The 16,065-nt window shown below is 41.8% G+C and overlaps 1 protein-coding gene across 3 annotated transcripts in view; it reads left to right on the top strand.

Moving 5' to 3' along the window:
- The window catches only part of LOC136866342 (platelet binding protein GspB), a 549,318-nt gene that overhangs the window by 200,301 nt on the left and 332,952 nt on the right, over window positions 1-16,065 (top strand). Inside the window, exon 1 of one of the 3 annotated variants that reach the window (XM_067143205.2) lies at window positions 5,356-5,403. The exons of the other annotated variants lie outside the window; for them this stretch is intronic. The gene's annotated coding sequence lies outside the window, so the exon portion shown is untranslated. Of the gene's footprint in view, window positions 1-5,355; window positions 5,404-16,065 lie in introns of those variants that run through there. 3 annotated transcript variants of the gene reach the window in all.

The raw sequence follows: 16,065 nt of genomic DNA, 5'->3' as shown, positions 1-16,065 counted from the left end.
CATACTAGGCAAGATGAGGAGTGAGGTAGTGTGCCATTGCTTTCGTCACTTCTTAACACTAATCAGAGGGAAAATGGAAGAGACCAAGCAAGTGGCTGCGCGGTTTGGATCATGTAGCTAACAGCTTGCGTTCGGAGATAGTGGGTTGGAACCCCATTATCGGCAGCCCTGAAAATGATTTTCCGTGGTCTCCCATTTTCGCACCAAACAAATGCTGGGGCTGTATCTTTATTAAGGCCCACCGGACGAGTTGGCCTTGCGGTTTGGAGCGCGCAGCTGTGAGATTGCATCCGGGAGATAATGGGTTCGAGTCCCACTGTCGGCAGCCCTGAAGATGGTTTTCCGTGGTTTCCTATTTTCACACATGGCATCGGCCACTTCCTTCCCACTTCTAGCCCTTTCATATCCCATCGTCGCCATAAGGCCTATCTGTGTCGTGTGACGTAAAATAAATTGAAAAGAAAATGGAAGAGGTACGACATTTCGGAGAATGAAGGTGACGGCAGTAGCAAGGAAATCCCCGAAGTGCGTGAAAATAAGACTCTCCTAGGCCTCGTCGAGGTCGGAAAAAATGAAAGGTCGACCAAGGGAGGTCAGATAGGAAAAACGAAAGTGAAGATCCTGGTACAAGCAAGTGGAAGCAATGCCAGACTCGGCAAGAGAATCGCGGTCATCAACCCTCATTTTTACGATTTTTGTTAATGTCCGCACTGTTTTATTTGTGGGTAGTAAGCTATTTTGATTTTTGTTTCCATCTCGTATCTTCAACAAGTTATGTTTTTCATATCGATTGTTGAATTACATAGTTTCTTATTCGCTTACAATCGATCTGTTATGCTAATAAAAACACCAATATATAAAATATATAAAACAGAAAACATAGATTCACGTTGCTTACATCTCCGGTTTTCACTTAACAATTTCTGTTTGTGCGATACACGTGTAGACTCCAGCTAACTAGTGTATTCATCCAGCTGGATCTTCATTAAATGATATATGCCTCAGCCAGTGAATCAAGCCAGAAAAATGGTGCATGTACATTGAGTCGTGTAATAGTGAAGAACAATTCAGTGAATTACTTAACATTTCACAGTTCTTCTTTGCAGTGCCAGCCCGTTGAGAGATTGTTCTCCTTAATGCAGGCACCGAGGACAAACGAGAGAAATAGACTGACAGTTGCTTCTCTAAAAGGGATTGCAACGGTAAAATTTAATTTTAGACATGTGAATTGCAAAAACTATTTTCAATATTTGTGTCAACAAAAGGGACTGTTAAAAAACAGTCCAGTGATAAATACCCGTGGAACATGAGATCTAAAGTGTAGGTACATTTGATGTGTGTAATATATATTGCTTGTTTCTTATATAAATATAGCCATTTGACAACATAAAATTGAGCTAATAATGTTTCATTCGAGATTCGGCAGTCCTAAGAGGGTGTCCTCATTTTGGGGCTTCAGATTATGGTAACCCTACCTCAGGGGATACGTGGGTGTGCAGGGAGATTATAAGGCTTTCACAAGTCTAGCAATAGTCATATGAAGGCATTATTACAAACTAGCCACAGTGATCCTACCCATTCTTCGTACGGACTTACGAGCGAGGATTAAAGCGGTTAAATTGAGGTAGCCTGCAAGAATATGTGCGTCTTAAAACACCCTCTTGTAGATAAGTTATGATCTTCTCATCGGGTAGGTTTTGGCCACTCGACACTCGAATAATTAAACTACTTGAAGGAGGAAGAAGGAAGGCACGAACCCTCGACAATGAAGGTCGGCAAAGAAAAGGAAGGATTCGTGAAAGGCAGGGAAACGAAAGCTTCTTTGGGCTTCGAATGCTCAGATACCGCGTCAAGGTCAGAGAAGAACAAGAGTTGGCGAAGAGAGGTCTCACAGAAAGGATTACAGGAGCAGCCTGGCACAAGTAAGTGACTCGTATGCCTGGCTCAGCTCGGGGCCGTGGACATCACACCACTTCTGACAATAAAAATATTCGACTATGAATGAAAACAGGAGACTGTAAAGAATGTAATAATAAAACATGGGGTCGCTAGCTGAGCCTGACATTGCTTCTACTTGTGACAGCCTCACCTTTACTATCCAACTTCACTTGGTCAACTCTTGTTCTCTTCCAGTCTAGTAGATATTAGGTTTACGAGACCTAGGAAGGCTTTCGTTTTCATGCCCTTCGTGGCCCTTCCTTTTCTTTGCCAGTACCTTGTTCTTCAAAGTTGAGAGAATGGTTGTCCAGTTGTACTTCTTCTTAAAACAATAATCACCACCCCTATCACCTTGGAAGAACCAGCGTCAAATTTTGTATTAAAATATTCATTGTCTTAACCCTAAACTATATATGCCCAATACATACTTTGCCAATACATCTGCGTAGTTATATGTTAGGGAAGTGACACACATTTACGGCAATTTGTAGCTAATGTAATAACTTCAACTTGTTTCAAAAACATACTAGTGCACCCATTTATTGTTGAAGTGTAGATTATCCTCCATATATTGGCTATTCAAGAAACCCTGTTATAAAGTAGGTATTTATTTATTTATTTATTTATTTCTGTCGCTTTTGTATTAGAGGACAGCCGATCTCTGCTGGTTTCGGGGAGTGTACAATAAAACGTGATGACGCGGTTTGTGGTATCTGTTAGCTCATGCGCTCTGGTAGCAGTTTGATAAACTATTTGCTATCCGTGTAGTTACTGAGGCGCTCAGTGGAGTGTGCTGTATGTCCCCAGAGACGGTGGAGTGGGGCTCCTCACCAGCTAATTGGTACGACCGGGAAATGATCTGATTTCAATTGCTATTTTGGTTTATTTTTCCATTGCAATTTCTGTACACGTTTCAGAAGTATGGTCGGAATAGCCCCGCCTATCCTAATCCTAGGACAAATTAATGACAGTTGCATAATATGATTGTAAATAACACGTGTAATTCATGTCCTCATCCGGAGGTGATGCAGCTCTTCTCAGGCACACCCTCAATGGAGGTGAGCAGCATGTGCCACTTCAACCACATACCAGCCCTTCTGCCATTCTTAGATTTCTGGCAGTAACGGAAAATGAACCCGGGCCCCCGAGGGCGGCAGCTAATAACACTAACCCTTAAGCTACGGAGGCGGACAGTATGGTTGGATAGACACCACGATATTCTTCCTGGCCTTTTCCTCATTTTTGTGGGGGTCAGCAAATGATAGGGATTTAGCTCAGTTTTATGGCTGGATGCCCTTCCTGACGCCAGTCCAATGTGGAGGATGGAATCACTATTGCGGGTTTCTGTGGTGGTTAGTGGTGCAGTGTGTTGTGCGCGAATGAAAAGAAGTGTATTAAGACGAACACAAACACCCAGTACGCGAGCTAGATAAATTAACCATACTTTAATACCAGCCCGGCCGGGAATCGAACCCGAGGCGCTCTGAATCGAAGACCAGAGCACCGACTATTCAGCCAAGGAGCCGGACTGTACAGGGGGTAGTGATTTTTCGCAAAATACTCACAAATACTTTTTTCTCCACCTGTAAACCGCTTTTAATGTGTTTGTAAACGCAATGAAAGGCGATATAAATTTAAGCCAAGCATTTTTCCAAATAAAACTTCATGGTTTTTTTTTTCTGGGAGAATAAACTGTGGAGTTTGTGCTTCGTGGACTGCTGTTGGCTGTTCCGCTCAGGCACCCACAGAATGTCCAAGTGGTTCTGCAGTTGAGTCCTACCAAGGCTGTAGATGCTGACAGATACAGCAAGTACAGGAGGACCAAGAATTCCACAGTTTCACTGATTCAAGAACATGACATGAGTCAATTTTGTGTATTTTATTTTTATTATTGTCATTTTACTTCAAAATCGTTAAATGTTTTGCTTTAGCGTATATCAATCTAAATTAACTATACAATTTAACTGCACAGTTCATGTTGTTGTTTTACTGTTAGCTCTGTACAAATGCGATTTTAATTAACTCATTGTCTTACGTTATTTTTCGAAATGTTAATGCTAGATTACTGATTTCAAAAAACTAAAAATCACCACCCCTAATTGTGACAGGATGTACATTTTCGTTATAGACTGTGTTCAGTCTCCACCCTCCTCTATTTGCAACTAGTTCTCGGTTGGTTCCACACGTTGCATTATTCATTAGATAATGAGTCTAACCATCGTCGCCTTGGTCTCCCTCTACTTGCCTTACCCTCCATGAACAAGTCCAAGTAACCTGTGCTCCTCATTTCCTCACACATGAGCCACCACTTAAGCCGGTTTATGCGTACAACTTCATCCATCGAGTTCATTCCTAACTAAGCTTTCATCTCCTCATTCCGAGTACCGTCCTGCCATTCTTCCCCCTTGTTTAAGCAGTCACGACAGTGACGACAAAAAGGAAAGTAGATATTCCAAGCCGTATTGTGCCCTATAGCCCGCCTCGAATAAGAAGCTGTTCCCGTTGCGGTCCTTTTTATGAAGTAGCAATACTTTTACTATGTCCGTGGCTCAGACGGCGGCGCGTCGGCCTCTCATCGCTGGATACCGTGGGTTCAAATCTCGGTCGTTCCATGTGAGATTTGTGCTGGACAAAGCGGAGGCGGGACAGGTTTTTCTCCGGGTACTCCGGTTTTTCCCTGTCATCTTTCATTTCAGCAACACTCTCCATTCTCATCTGTCAGTCATTAATAAATCACTTTGGGAGTGGCGACCCCATCGTACTAATAGCCTACATCTGCTTCATTCATTCCATCCCTGACCCGGTCAATGACTGGAAAACAGGTTGTAGGTTTTCATTTTCATTCTGAGTAGCCGCTCAAAGCCAAAACGCTTCCAACATGACACAATCATACCTAAATTTCACTGATGAGAAATGGAACACAGTTTGGTTTCGCATTATTTTCTGTCATTTTGATTTATTTTGTTATTCGCTTGACAGGTATGGGTACGAACAGTAGACTGTTACCAAAGTCCAGACTGTATCCTTGTCCGTACCTTGGACAGGTGTCATGTGAGATAAGTTGGAGACAATTGTATCCATCTTATCCCTAGCTCTGCTGACAGCTTTATCACTACGTCGTACCGATTAGTTTGAACGGCGTGACTTAACCGATGACTTGGATTTTCGAGTGGAGTCGATACCTCATGTAGTGCAGCTCGCTGTGGATTTCCTTTTACATTGAGGTATTTCTTAATCAGTTTGCGGAACCCTACTTAGTGCTAGAGTACTGTCGTTAAGAGTTCACTTGATCTGACAGCCGAGGATAATTTCTGGATTTTCAACAGCCGTTACATTCGCCACGTCAGTCATCTCAGCACTGTCCCAGACTTGAGTAGCTTCACATTTTTGATCACAACTAGCTCAGATCGACTTAGTACATCTCCAAAGATTGTTGGTCTGTAACCATGGTTACTCGGGGCACTTGTAAGTAATTATACCATTTTTTAACCATACTGTTAGTACTGGAAGTGGTATTTGATCAAATATAAACATGTTAAGAGTAGTGGAAGTGGTATTTGATCAAATATAAACATGTTAGGAATTCCTGCAATATTTATTGACAGTGATTGATTTTTCAGTTGAAGGGATTCAACAAACGTACTGGTCATAGTGTTGTTTTATATACGTGCTAGGAACTTGGATATCGCCTCAGAATCGGCAAACATGCTCACATTACATAACTTGTAAACGGTTATGGTGGTGGTGGTGATTATTGTTTTAAGAGGAAGTACAACTAGGCAACCATCCTCTATATAACACTAATCAGAGGGAAAAACTGGAAGAGATCCGATACTTCGAAAAATGAAGGTATCGGTCAAAGAAAGACAAGGGCCACGAAGGGCGTGAAAATGAAAGACTCCCTAGCCCTCGCAAACCTAATAGCGTCGGGGTCGGAAAAGAACAAGAGTTGACCAAGAGAGGTCGGATAGGATAGATGAATGTGAGGAGCCTGGCACAAGTAAGTGGAAGGAATGCCAGGACCCAGCTAAGGGCCCCGTGGTCGCCAAACCACGCCCCTTTTAGTCGCCTCTTACGACAGGCAGGGGATACCGTGGGTGTTATTCTGCCGCCCCCACCCACAGGGGGATTGTAAACGGTTAAAGATATCTAAAAAAAAATCTGTCTTCTTGTGCATTTTCGTTTTCAGAACAAAGTGAAGGGTCACTGTATTCCGTTTACATCAAAATTAGTACCACTATCTCGGCAGATACCGACACTCGGGAAAAGTACTACAAATTCGATTATGAGCTCCTTGGTAACATTATCTTTAACGGTTTGTGAGTTAATTTGAAATGGATTTCTTAGCTGATTCACGCTGCGTACGTGTCTGTAAAGCATATGTTAAATCTGTGTCTTTGCAGTATCTGTAATCGTTTGTTCATGCAGTTATATGGCACATAGGATCAGAAGCAATCCCCTGTATGCTTCAGACATTATTATTATCATCATCCATCCGCTGTATCTTTGTTCACTGCGTGTAAAGTGGTGGGAATATTTTCTCCAATATCTCCTTTTTCATTCCACAAATGATTCATAATCGCTTCACACCTGTGGATAGGCTTCTCCCGCTTGAAGTCTGCCTCTATGGCTAAATAGTTAGCGTGCTGGCCTTTTGGTCAAGGGGGTCCCGGGTTCGATTCCCGGCAGGGTCGGGAATTTTAACCATAATTGGTTGTTTTCGCTGGCACGGGGGCTGAGTGTACGTGTCGTCTTCATCATTTCATCCTCATCACGACGTGCAGGTCGTCTACGGGTGTCAAATCAAAAGATCTGCATCTGGTGAGCCGAACTTGTCCTTGGACACTCCCGGCACTAAAAGCCATACGCCATTTCATTTTTACCCGTTTGAACTTCCTTTAGCGCTAGATGTGGCTTCATTTCACAGGCTTCGGACTTGGCTAGGATCGGGCTATGTAAAACCAATCCCCTTAACATTATAGAAGTTATTTGTTTTTGATATACTGAGCAACAAGTGAATTCCCTCGGGTATCATCAGGCTAATACAACGTACTCCGCCCTCGTTATAGGCCAGGTCTGCTGTATTTGAGTTTCCTTTTTTTTTTTTTTTTTTTTTTTCTGGTCATTAATATTAACTACCCCGGTCTAGAAAGCCAAGAATAACGACCGAGAGAATCCGTCATGCTGACCATACGATACCTCGTAATCTGCAGGCCTTCGGGCTGAGCGGCGGTCACTTGGTAGGCCATGGCCCTCCGGGACTATTGTGCCATGGGATTGTATGGTGGAACCTGCAGTTCATTGAAACATTTCTTTATAAACATTTTTTCAAATAGTGTTTCAAATCCTAGCATATGCCTTTGTCCGTCTCTGAATTGAATAATTCAAAATGTTCTTGAAATTCTTTCTGGTGAGACCTACGTGGAAAATGGGAAATTACCGGCTCTCTGAGGAAAGAACCAGATTAGATTGTCCCTGTGCATTGTCGATGCAATACCAATGCATAAATTAATAAATATAAATAAATAAGTAGATACATACATACATACATACATACATACATACATACATACATACATACATACATACATACATACATACATAAAGGAGGCGACTAATACTGGCGAAGTACTGAAATTTATCTGTGATAATAAAGACATTTATAAAAAGAAACAAAAGGTGAAATTTAGGAATGAATGGGAGAGCTGCAATAGAAGCCCCAGTATACAGGGTAAAGGTTGATAAACACAAAGTGGATAATTACAGGCCAGTCAGCTTGACATCTGTTGTTTGTAAGCTCTGGGAAAGCATTCCTCCTGATTATATCAGACACGTCTGAAAAATTACTGATTTGGTAGAAGGTAGTTCGTGTTTAAGGAAGGTTATTCCACTGAAACTCAACTTGTAGGATTCCAGCAGGATATAGCAGATATTTTAGATTCAGGAGGTCAAATGGACTGTATCGCTTTTGTACTATCCAAGGATTTTGATGGAGAGATCATGAGGAAAATAAGGGCTATTGGACCAGACAAATGTGTGGTTGAATGGGTGGCTACATTTCTAGAAAATAGAACTCAGAGAGATTACTGAAGGTGAAGCGTTATCTGATCCTGTAATGATTAAGAGGGCGGTCTCGCAGGGCAGTACTATTGGACCTTTATGTTTTCTTATAAACTGCATATAAATGATATGAGTAAAAATCTAGAGTCACAGATAAGGCTATCCGCCGATGATGTTCTACTGTACAGAGTAGTAAATGATTTGCACGATTGCGTGCGATTGTAGGGGGACTTAGACAATGTAGTGAGATGGACAGTAGACAATGGTGTGAATGTAAATGGGATGAAAAGTAAAGTTGTTTCACCAAGAGGAAAAGTCCTGTCGGTTTTAGGCTAATTATTGTGTTGATGTGGTGAGAGTACCTCATGGGGAACACTAAGTACCTAGGTGTTAACCTTCATTGGGGTAATCATATTAACGAGGTTGTTAAGAAAGAAGGTTACAGATCTCTTCACGTGGTTATGAGAGTATTTAGGGGTTGTCGTAAGGATGGAAAGGAGAGGGCGTATAAGTGTCTGGTAAGACCGCAGTTAGAGTATGACCCCAGTGTATGGGACCCTCGACAGGACTACTTGATACGAGAACTGGAAACAATTCAAAGGAAAGCAACACGATTTGTTTTGGGTGATTTTCGACAAAGGAGTAGTGTTACGAAAAATGTTGCAAATTTTTGGGCTGGGAAGAGTTACGAGTAAGGAGAGAGATGCTCGACTATGTGGTATGTTTCGAGCTGTCAGTGGACAGTGGAGGAAATATCATAACATGAAGATAAAGTTGGAATTCAAGAGGACAATTTGGGGAAAATATTCATTTATAGGATGAAGAGTAAGGGATTGGAATGAATTATCAAGGGAAATGCTCTATAAATTTCCATGTTCGTTGAGAATATTTAAGAAAAAGCTAGATAAACAATTAATAGGAAATCTGCCGTCTGGGCGATAATCCTAAATGCAGATTGGATTGATTGATTGATTGATTGATTGATTGATTGATTGATTGATTGATTGATTGATTGATTGATTGATTGATTGATTGATTGATTGATTGATTGATTGATTGATTGATTGATTGATTGATTGATTGATTGATTGATTGATTGATTGATTGATTGATTGATTGATTGATTGATTGATTGATTGATTGATTGATCTTCATTATAGAGTGCTATGCCTTTCAGTGTTCAGTCTGCAATGTTGTATGAATTAACTGAGCACCTCCACAATCCTCTAATTTCGAATAGGTCTGTTGTCCTGTTTACCTCCACATCTTTTATTATTAAATCGTTATAAATTGAGTCTAGCCATCGTCACCTTGGTCGCCCTCTGCTTCTTTTTCCTTTCATGGCTGAGACCAATATTCTCCTAGATAACCCACCCTCTCCATCCGCCTCACCTGACCCACCACCGAAGCCGATTTATGGGTAGTTTAATCCATTGGGTTTATTTCCAGATTAGCCTATATCTCCTTATTTCGAGTACCTTCTTGCCATTCTTCCCACCTGTTTGTTACCAGTAAACATCCTCGCTACTTTCATGTCGGTTACTTCTGACTCATGAATAAGATATCTTGAATCCAACCAGTTTTCACTTCCGCACAATAGATGTAAAGATAGTTACGTCCAAGAGCTCACTTCTTTCGTACCGAATACCATTGACTGCAGCTGTGAGGTTACTGCGTTCGCTTTCCTACACCTTGATTCAATTTCTCCTAGTATACAGTACTATCATTCTGAGAGAATGCATATCCTAAATACTTGAAATGATCCACCTGTATCATTTTCGTAGTTTGCCGGGCTGAAGGGCTCAAACAGTTCAGTCGTAGGCGTTTTGACCGCAACTTGGCAGGTTCGATCCTGGCTCAGTCCGGTGGTATTTGAAGGTGCTCAAGTACGTCAGCCTCGTGTCGGTAGATTGACTGGCACGTAAAAGAACTCCTACGAAACAAAATTCCGGCACCTCGGCGTCTCCGAAAACCATCAAAAGTATTCACTGGGACGTATTATCTGTCTGACATTCGGTCCTCTTAGATTTCTCCCGAAATGAGTGGTAATTTTTTGTCTCATGCTCACTACACTTCTTTTCAAGCTCCAAGATATTAGATTGCAGGTTTTCAGCACAGTCTGCTATTAAGACCAAGTCGTCGGTATAGGCCAGACTGATTACTTCATTTTCGTCCAGTTGAATGCCATCGTGTCGTTTTATTTCTTTTACTAAATGACCCATGTATATTATGAGCAACAAAGTTTAATCCCATAATCCCTCAGTACGGTTAACATGTCTTCCTTTGATACAGTCATATATTTTCTCTAGATCTACGAAACGTAAGCTTAACTGTCTGTTCCTCCTGTAACTTTTTTTTTTTTTAGTTGCTTTACGTCGCACCGACACAGATAGGTCTTATGGCGACGATGGGACAGGAAAGGCCTAGGAATGGGAAGGAAGCGGCCGTGGCCGTAATTAAGGTACGGCCCCAGCATTTGCCTGATGTGAAAATGGGAAACCACGGAAAACCATCTTCAGGGCTGCCGACAGTGGGGTTCGAATCCACTATCTCCCGCATATGAGCTCACAGCTGCGCGCTCCTAACCGCACGGCTAACTCCCCCGGTCCTCCTGTAACTTTTTTTTTTTTTCTTGCTAGTTGTTTTACGTCGCACCGACACAGATAGGTCTTACGGCGACGATGGGACAGGAAAGGGCTAGGAGTGGGAAGCAAGCGGCCGTGGCCTTAATTAAGGTACAGCCCCAGCATTTGCCTGGTGTGAAAATGGGAAACCACGGAAAACCATGTTCAGGGCTGCCGACAGTGGGGTTCGAACCTACTATCTCCCGAATACTGGATACTGGCCGCACTTAAGCGACTGCAGCTATCGAGCTCTGTTCCTGTAACTTAACACTTACGTGACGCATATTGAAAATCTGATCCTGACAGCCCATCTTTGGTCTGAAACCACACTGGTTCTCATCGAACTTAATCTCCACCATTGATTGCATCCTCTTCCAAAATGCCTTTGAATACTTAACCTTGAAAACTGATCAGTGAGATACTTGGATACATGTTGTAATTCTATACGTTCCCTTCCTTATAGATAGCGTCTTACTCACATTCCATGCTAATCCTATTATTCTGTGAAGCTATGATAATTTTAAAAAAAAACAGGAAAACGGACACCCGTTGTCTTTTCGCTATGAAATGTAACTCAGAGTGGCAATGGAATAGATGTAGTTAAATTTCAGAGTTTCCCAAAAAGTCCCGAAGTTTGTTCGGATCCCCGTGAGAATTTTATGTCACCAATTATTCCTCCGCCCTTGCTGGGTAGTGGCTCCCTGCAAGCAAACTTCTAGCTTCGTAGGTATTGAAGTCTTAGAGAATTTCTTCTTTACTTCATGGAACCCGGCATTCCGCAATCCTAGTGACTTCTCGATTCCAGACTGCCTAGGCAGGATTTCTTAAAAGGAAGTCTATGAATGAAAAGAATGTAGTCTTTACAATAAGGACTGTTCTTGGAACTCGGAAGTTTTTTCGGAACGTGCTTTTCTGGAACTGGGGAGGCTCTTTTCGGTCACAGAGTATTCCTGGATAATAATAATAATTTGGATCACGTAGCTATAGGTTTGCATTTGGGAGATGATGGGTTCGAACCCCACTGCAACCCCGCAGATGATTTTCCATGGTTTCTCATTTTCACACGATGCGAATGCTGTGGCTGTACCACTTCACTCCCACTCCTGGCCCTTTCCTATCTCATCGTTGCCATAAGACATACCTGTGTCGGTGCGACGCGACGTAAAGTAAATTGTAAAATAATAATAATAATAATAATAATAATAATAATAATAATAATAATAATAATAAATTAGCAGCTGTGATATCCGAAAACATCCGGTGTTTGCTACTCATGGTTTCTGGCGAAGTTGGTGCGTCCGCCTTTCGTTTTGCTGTAGCATACCGAGCTCTCGAAATCAGAACTACACCCATGCCCCTGGCGAGACACGATCACCAAGGCTACAAGAATAACGCACAGGGAATTGTGAAAGTCTGATCAGTTGTGGTCAGGGCACAGCAAGAACAAACACTGCTGTGTGGGCTTCTCAAGTATTAAGTTTCCTTGTAAGTGTCATTATTATAACGTGTTTATGTCAGAGAACACGTTACCTTTGTTGTTGAAGAAAGGTGGTTTTCGTCTGTGAATCCTGAAGACAAAAATTTTCGTAACGTTGCTTTTAACTGTATGACCATACGTATTGGAATACAAGCCTCAGGAATTCTAATTCTATAAACTATACTAGCATTTAAGATTGACAAGGACATTTTTTAAAAAAGAAAATGCCGGACTTTGGTAAAAAATTATTATTTAGACTAATGTTTAAAATGTACTTTATTTAGATGCATACTATCCCGCGATGGTAGTTTAATAAGTGGCATTGAATCAAGTTGCAGCAAAGCTAAGGCAGCGGAGTTGCGATGAACAGTATTCTGTTACAAAGATGTGAGTTATCGGACGAAACTATTTTAACATCCATCTGTTTTCATACCGACATTATTGTGCGGAAGTAAAAGCTAGATGTAATCAAAATATATTATTCATAAGTTAGAAGTAAGACATGATGGTAGCGAGAACAATTTCTGGTACAAGTGGAAACAATGGTAGGAGGGCACTCGAAAATAGGAGACAATGGCTGTTGGGAATAAACTCGATGAATGAAGCCGTACGTAAACACCAGCCTCGGTGGAGGGGTCATGTGATGCGAATGAAGGAGGATAGGTTACCTAGGAGAATAATGGGCTTGGTCATGGAGGGCAAGAGAAGCAGAGGGAAACTATGATGACAGTGATTAAACCCAGTGTTTAGTGATTTGATGATGATGATGATGATGCTTGTTGTTTTAAGGGGCCTAACATCGAAGGTCATCGGCCCCTGTTTAGTGATTTAATGAATAATAATGTTATTGGTTTTACGTCCAACTAACTAATTTTACGGGTTTCGGAGACGCCGATGTACCGGAATTTAGTCCCGCAGGAGTTCGTTAAAGTGCCAGTAAATCAGCGAACACGAGACACTTTCAAATACCACCGGACTGAGCCGGGATGGAACCTGCCAAGTTGGAGTCAGGAGGCCACCTATCTACTGTCCGAGCTGCTCAGCCCGCATGATTCAATGATAAGAGGAGTGAAACTATACGAGGCCATAGAACTAGTTGCAATTGATAGATAGCGGAGGCGCTTATTTAGTTCACAAAAGTTTGCGGACTGAACGCTGAAAGGCATAACTGTCTATAACAAAGAGCTGTGTGCATGTATTATGTTAGATGTACATTCCATAGAGTTGGTGATGATGTATGGGATGTTAATATTGAATCTGTTGCCTGAACTTTGTGGGTGGAATAATATTTACGGGGGAAAAAACCGAATCAATGTTGTCATACAGATCTGGACCCAACTGCTCTTATTGTGTTTTTCGCTGTTGATGTGGCTTTCAAGATCACCAGGGCCAGCACGTCTGTATCCAATTGCCAATCACGTATGTTGTTCTTTGTCTCACTTTCATTTCGTCCAGCTATAAAACACGGATACTGTTGCCTCAGTTTGTCATAATGTTTTCTTTTCCGAGTTTGTCTTTCATACTTTTTTTTTTTTTTGCTAGGGGCTTTAAGTCGCACCGACACAGATAGGTCTTATGGCGACGATGGGATAGGAAAGGCCTAGGAGTTTGGAAGGAAGCGGCCGTGGCCTTAATTAAGGTACAGCCCCAGCATTTGCCTGGTGTGAAAATGGGAAACCACGGAAAACCATTTTCAGGGCTGCCGATAGTGGGATTCGAACCTACTATCTCCCGGATGCAAGCTCACAGCCGCGCGCCTCGACGCGCACGGCCAACTCGCCCGGTTTTTTTTTCTAGGGGCTTTACGTCACACCGACACAGATAGGTCTTATGGCGACGATGGGATAGGAATGGCCTAGGAGTTGGAAGGAAGCGGCCGTGGCCATAATTAAGGTACAGCCCCAGCATTTGCCTGGGTGAATTTCATACTTTTAGATATATATATATATCAAAGCGACCGAGGTATGAGCTGTTCTATTAACACTATGCCGTATGCAGCCAGTCCCTGGTATGAATAGTGTAAAAATGTCGCTCATGGGTTGCATTTCGGTGGGCTTGGTAGACTAATATGTAATAACAACTTCTGGCTCAGCGAGGAAGGCAACGGAAAACGACCTCACCTCTCATTTCCCTTGCACGCCTCTTCAGTGACGCATAGGCCGGCTATGACTACTGATGGTGGAGCTGTTGAGGATCCAACCAGCCTACGGGATGAGTGCTCAAACAAACAAACAAACAAACAAACAAACATACATACATACATACATACATACATACATACTGAGTGACTCAGGCGGTTGAGGCACTGTCCTTCTGACCCCAACTTGGCAAGTTCGATCTTGGCTCAATCCCGTGGTATTTGAAAGTGCTCAAATACGTCAGCCTTGTGTCAGTAGATTTACTGGCACGTAACTTATAAAAACTCCACCAGGACCAAATTCCGACACCTCGGCACCTCCGAAAATCGTAGTAGTAGTAGTATGTGGGACGTAAAGCAAATTATTATTATTATTATTATTATTATTATTATTATTATTATTATTATTATTATTATTATTATTATTATTATTATTATTATTATTATTATCTAGTGAACTGTTTTGTATTCACTGGTGGTCCTGAGATATGCGCGGTGCAGTGTGGACGAAAGTTTTCACAAAATGCGCGAAAATAATACACAGTACGTGTTGGTGGTACAGCGCAGTTTACATTGTGATTTATAGACCTCCAGTGTAATTTACAATCGCACATTTTGTTTATTCGCTCTCCGCCACGTCTCCAAAGGCGATATACGGTACTTGATTCTTTCCTGGCTGCAATTACATCAGCATTTAAAGTGCAGTACACTAAACAGATACGACTTTTTGCGTAATATAAGCGCCCTTGCTCCACCTAAACATACCAAGAACCACCCACGTTCAATACCACACCTACACCCAACTCGCAGGCATTCATCTGCTCATTATCGCCTGCGAATTGCAGTTGTTTTAACGGTAACTTTGAGATCGACTCCAACTATATTCGATTAATATAGATGATGGTATATTATTATTATTATTATTATTATTATTATTATTATTATTATTATTATTATTATTATTATTATTTGCTTTATGCCCCACCAGCACAGATAGGTCTTATGGCGACGAGGAAACAGGAAAAGGCTAGGAGTGGGAAGGAAACGGCCGTGGCCTTAAGTTAGGTACCATCCCGGTATTTAGCCTACCTGGAGAAGAAGTGGGAAACTACGGAAAACAATTTTCAACGATGGCTGAATTGGGAATCGACCCCCTCCCCTCTACTCAGTTGACCTCCTGAGGCGGAATGGACCCTGTTCCAGTTCTTATACCACTTTTCAAATTTTGTGGTAGAGCCGGGAATCGAACCCAGGCCTCCGGGGGGTGTCAGCTAAGCACACTAACCACTACACCAGAGGCGAAATTTTTTTCAAGTTGCTTTACGTCTCACCGACACAGATAGGTCTTATGGTGACGGTGGTAGAGGAAATGGATAGGAGTGGGAAGGAAGCGGCCATGGCCTTAATTTAGGTACAGCCCCAGCATTTGCCTGGTGCGAAAATGGGAAACCACGAAAAAACATCTTCAGGGCTGCTGACAGTGGGGTTCGAACTCACTATCTCCCGAATACTGGATACTGGCCGCACTTAAGCGACTGCAGCTATCGAGCTCGGTATATTATTATTATTATTATTATTATTATTATTATTATTATTATTATTATTATTATTATTATTATTATTATTATTATTATTAATATCATCATCATAGTAATATTCGAAATCCGTCTCCTTGTCTGAATGATTACTTCAGAGGATGCCGGCCGGACTGGGGATTTTTATCCGCATCTAGTTAATTCCTGTGTGTTAAATAGCCTAGTTTTGGTGTTGTGTGGGGGGAAATACACCTTTCATTGTCACCGTGGCCTGATATAGAAATTATAATTAAG

The sequence above is a fragment of the Anabrus simplex genome, chromosome 3 (assembly GCF_040414725.1).
Source record: "Anabrus simplex isolate iqAnaSimp1 chromosome 3, ASM4041472v1, whole genome shotgun sequence".
NCBI classification, from domain to species: domain Eukaryota; kingdom Metazoa; phylum Arthropoda; class Insecta; order Orthoptera; family Tettigoniidae; genus Anabrus; species Anabrus simplex.
Note: the sequence above shows the minus strand (reverse complement) of the source record. Positions and strands in the feature narration are given on the sequence as shown.